We start from the raw sequence: 5,470 nt of genomic DNA on the forward strand, positions 1-5,470 counted from the left end.
AACCGACCTCACCACTGGTCATTTACACTATTTAAACGATTGCTGCATTAATGGGGGCATACTTACATGATCATTATTTTTTAAGATTGTGTTTTCATTGAAAGGAGCTCACGTTTCCTTATTTAAAAAAATACCACTTGTCCCTTGGGAAGCAATTCCTTCTTTTAGCCACAATAATATATATCTTAACACAATACATGTATTACTTGATTGTTTCCATAATGAGAATATATTCATGTGTTTATATGGTTAATTAAAAATCGTAAGTTAACACAAATTTTTTGTAAAATAATCAGACTGAATTGTAAACAAGTTTCTCTCTTTAATCCTCCCTCCAGAATTGGCATGGCTGATAGTTTTAATATCCATATGCAAACTATATATACATATTTTTAATTGAAATATAGTTACAGTGTGTCAATTCCTGGTGTACAGCATAATGTTTCAGTCCTATATACACATACATATATTTGTTTTCATATTCTTTTCATTGTGGATTACTACAAGATATTGAATATAGTTTCCTGTGCTATAAAGAAGAAATTTTAAATCTATTTTATACATAGTAGTGCAAACTATATTTTTTTTGCAACAATGGTTCATATTATCCCCGCTACTCTACAAACTGCCCTTAAAAAAATTAGCAATAGGCCATGACATTCTTCCATGTCAGTGGACATAGCTCTATCTCATTTTTAATAGCTGTCTATATCATTCTATGGATGTTTCACCATTTTTCCCTCTATTTAAAAATTTACATAAATAAAAATATGAAAGTTCTTTTATATCAGAAAACAATTCAAACATGCCAAAATATAAAGATAAAACATGAAACAGTGTGGCTTGTCTGCTGTTTTGCCTCTTCGTGTTGCCACCCCATTCCTCAGAAGTGTGAGGTGACAGATTTGGCTGTTGTTCCTTTAGCCCTCCTTCTGGTGTTTAAAAAAATTGTTTATTCATTCTCTTCAGCCCACACACTTTCCTTCTCCTCCCTGCACAGTAAGGGACCAGTGGGTTGTGTTTACTGTGTGTATCTCTGTCATTATATGTTCTCACAAAGTATGTGTTGGTGTGTGTTTCATTCATGTACATTGGGTTTTCTATTTCATTATTTTTTTACATTACATTATTTTTAAAATGTTTATTTTTTAAATAATTTCAAATTTATGGAAAGTTTGCAAGAATAGTACAACAAACTCCTGTATTCTGATTTCTTAGCTGCGTTTGATTTATCATTCTTTTCCCTATGTATTTATAAAATTATTGTTGTTGAAGCATTTGAGAATCAATGACAGACAGCATGCTTCCTTATTCCTAACTATTTCAGTATTTCCTAAGAAAGGAGACCTTCACCTACATGACCTCAGTGCAATGATCAAAATCAGGGACATTTACATTGATACAATGCTGTTATATAATCTTCAGATTTACTCAAAATTTCCCAATTGTCCCAATACTGTTCTTTATATTATTTTTTTCTAGTCCAGGATTCTAATCCAGTATCACTCATCGCATTTAGTTGCTAGTCTCCTTTAGATGGAAACAATTCATCAACTTTTCATTGTCTTTTGTAACATAGACATTTTTGAATATAGACCAGTTATTTTAATATACCTTATGGTTTCTTTAATTCTTTTATTTATTGAAGTATACTTGGTTTACAATATTCAGGTATATAGCAAGTGATTCTGTTATAATTATATATATATATATGATATATATTATTTTCAGATTCTTTTATCATTATAGGCTTTTATAAAATATTGACTATTGCTTCCCTTGTGCTATACAGTAGATCCTTGTTGTGTTATCTATTATATGTATTTTTATTTTTTAAAAATTTTTCATTGAGGTATAGTCAGTTTACAATGTTGTGTATTTATGTATCTGTAGTGTACATCTGTTATCCCAAATTCCCGATTTATCCCTCCCCCTCCACATTATGGTTTTATTTAAAAAAATCTGAAACTTACAGAAAAGTTGTCAAGTGCGAAGATCTCACCCCACCCCCAGACCCATTGAGCATGGAAATTGCTGACATATGCTTTATTTTGTATTTTCTAACCAAGGGCACTCTCCCACATAATCATAATACAATCATCAAAATCATAAAATTAACATTATAGCCATCAACTACTCAGACCTGTTAGGCTTTATCAGTGGTCCTGACGATATCCCTGCAGCAGATGAATCCAGACGAGATTGTGTGTTACACTGAGCTGTCATTGTCTCTTCAGTCTCCTTCAATCTGGTAACATCCAGTCTTGTCTTGACTTCATGGCCGGTTCTCATGTTGTAGAATGTCTGTCAGGGTGGGTTTATTCTGATGTTTCCTCATGATAATTCAGATTATGCATCTTGGCAGGCGTATCACTGAAGTGATGCTGAATTCTTCTCACTGTATCTTAACCAGGTGGGGTGTAATTTTGATCAACCCCTTTGCTGGTGATGTTAATTTTAACCATTTGAGTAAGGTGGTGTCTGCTCAATTTCTCCCTGTAAAGTTATTGTTTTTCCCTTTGTAATTAATACGTATTTTTCAAGAAGGAATTTTGAGTCTATGTATATATCCTGCTACTTATCAAATTCTCTCTGCATTGTTTATATCAACAAATCCAGTGGATTCCTATTGTAGTCAATGGGTTATCACTTGTTACTATCATTATTTACTTCATTGTTTACTTTGCAAATTGTCCCAAGTGTAGTCAGTTGGAATCCCTTCAAACTGGCCTCTGTGTCTTTTTAAAAACAGCTGTATTGAGATGTAATTCATATAGCATACAAGTCACCTATTTAAACTGTACAATTCAGTGGTTTTTAGTATATTCAGAGTTGTGTAACCACTTCTACAATCAATTTTATTGATTTATAAACATTTTCATCGCTCCTCAAAGAAACCTCAAACCCTTTAGCTGTCTACTCCTAATCCTCCCCTGTCCCCAGGCCCTGGGCAACTGTGTATTAATCTACTGTCTGTCCCTATGGCTTTGCCTATTCTGGACATTTCATATAAATGAAATCGCACATGTCACAGTCTTGTGATTGGTTTCTTTCATTTAGTGTAGTGTTTCCAAGGTTTACGCACTTTGTAGCATGTAGCACTATTTCATTCATTTAAAAATTTTTTATTTTTATTTTTAGGAATTTTCCATTCATTTAAATTTATTTTTTTTTTAGGAATTTTCTCCCAAGTGGGAGTCCCATAGCTTTTATTTTTATTTTTGAAATATAGTTGATTTATAATATTGTGTTAGTTTCAGGTGTACAGCATAGTGATTCTTTTTTTTTTTCTTTTTTTTTTAGATTATATTCCATTATGGGTTACTACAAGATATTGGGTAAAAACTTTATTCATTTTTAATGCTGAATAACATTCCATTGTATGGACATATCACAATATGTTCATCTATTGATCAGTTGATGGACATTTGGGTTGTTTGTACTTTTTGGTTATTATGAATAATAATGCTGTTATGAATATTCCTATAAAAGTTTTTGTGTGGGTATATGTTTTCATTTCTCTTGGGTATATACCTAGGGGTGGAATTTCTCAGTCAAACAGTTAACTCTCTGTTTAACTTTCTGAGGAAGTGCCATGCTGTTTTCCAACGTGGCTGCACCATTTTACATTCCCACCATTCCAGTTTTTCCACATCCTGGCCAACACTTGTAATTACCTGTCTTTTTGATTACAGCCATCCTAGTAGGTGTGTAATGATATCTCACTGAGGTTTTGATTTTCATTTCCTTGTTGCTGACTGTCTTTTCATGTGCTCATTGGCCACTCATCTATCTTTGGAGAGATGTTTATTCAGATACTTCGCCCGCCCATTTTTAAATTGGATTATTTTTTTATTATTGAATTGTAGTATTGTTTTAGTCTAGATATGTCCCTTGTTTGATGTCTTATTTGCAAATGTTTTCTCCCATTCTGTGGGTTGTCTTTTCAGTTTTCTGATCGTGTTCTTTGAAGCACAAAAGTGTTTACTTTTGCTGAAGTCCAATTTATCTATTTTTTCTTTTACTGCTTATACTTTTGGTATTATAGCTAAGAAACCATTGCCAAACAAAAAGTCATGAAGCTGTAGGCCTATGTCTTCTTCTAAGAGGTTTATAATTTCAGCTCTTACACTTAGATCTCTGACTCATTTTGAGTTAATTTTTTGTACATGGTGTGAGGGAACCATCCAACTTCGTTGTTTTGCATTATCGATATCCAGTTCCTCCAGCACCATTTTTGGAAAAGACTATTCTTTCTCCATTAAATTGTCTTGGCACCCTTGTCAAAAATTCCTATCTCTTTTTGACATGTCCTTATCATTCCTTGAACATTCCTTTACTTCCTGCCACAAGACGGTTCCATTTTGCCTTGTATTTTCCATGCCCTAGCTCTTTCCCCAAAGGAGTTCTGGTTCTTTTGGTGGGAAGTGTTATTTAGAAGCCACGATCTGGGTCCTGTCTGTGGCCATCGCCATTGGGACCTGCAGCTACAAGACCTTCTCAGTGGCCAGGGCCAGGGAGTATATGGATGTACCTAAAACACATTTATACTTACATTTACGGAGACTCATAAATTCACACCAATAGCTCCAATTCCAAAGCAGCATCACGGGGCTTCTTTCTAGTTTTCTTCTTTCTGTGTAAGCTCCTTCTCTGAAGTGAGAAACCTGCTTCCTATTATCCTCAGTCTGGTTACTTGGTCATTTCCCTGGTGTGTTACCAGTTTTCTGTTGCCACCTTGCCTCCCCTCACCCCCTGGTCCAAATGCAGGGGCCCTTCTCACCCTATTGGGGCTCAGACACCCAGACTGAATCACTGCGTCTCCCTACTTGAACCCCAACCCTGGATCACTGTGGCCCGCACCCACCCTTGTGTGGACATTTGCCTTTCTGGGCCCCACCTGCTGGCTTTGGGCAGAATTTTCAGGAAGGAAGAGCAACATGATGGTGTTAAAGATCCATCGCTGTTGCTCTGTGCACACCCAGTCTGTTGCTTCAGGCGGCTGTAGAACACTCCACTGTGTGTGGCTCTGCTCTTCCCGGCAAAGACACCCAGGTGACTCTAACTCCCCTGCCACCTCAAATAATGCCACAGCGAACACCCTTGTGCAGGTTTCCTTAAGCACCTACATGAGATACCTTTGGGATCTGTACCCAGGAGTGGAGTTTCTGGGTCACAAGGTGTGAAAATGTCTAACTTGCCTGAACACTGGTAGCTCGCTGCCCGGATGGCTGCTCCAGTCCACACTCGGCAGCCATGCATGTAGTTTCCTGTATCCACATATCCCCTCCGCCCTCCACATGGCATGTCCCCCTCTCTAGTTGCAGGTCTACGAGGCATAAGGGGATATTTTGTTTTAATTTGCATTTCTCTGATGATCAATGATCTTGAGCATTTCTCCAAGTGCTTGTTGGCCTTTTGGCTTTCTCAGGTCTGTCCCTAAGCATTTAGCTATGTTAGACCTCTCTTT

The sequence above is a fragment of the Camelus ferus genome, chromosome 15 (assembly GCF_009834535.1).
Source record: "Camelus ferus isolate YT-003-E chromosome 15, BCGSAC_Cfer_1.0, whole genome shotgun sequence".
Taxonomy (NCBI): domain Eukaryota; kingdom Metazoa; phylum Chordata; class Mammalia; order Artiodactyla; family Camelidae; genus Camelus; species Camelus ferus.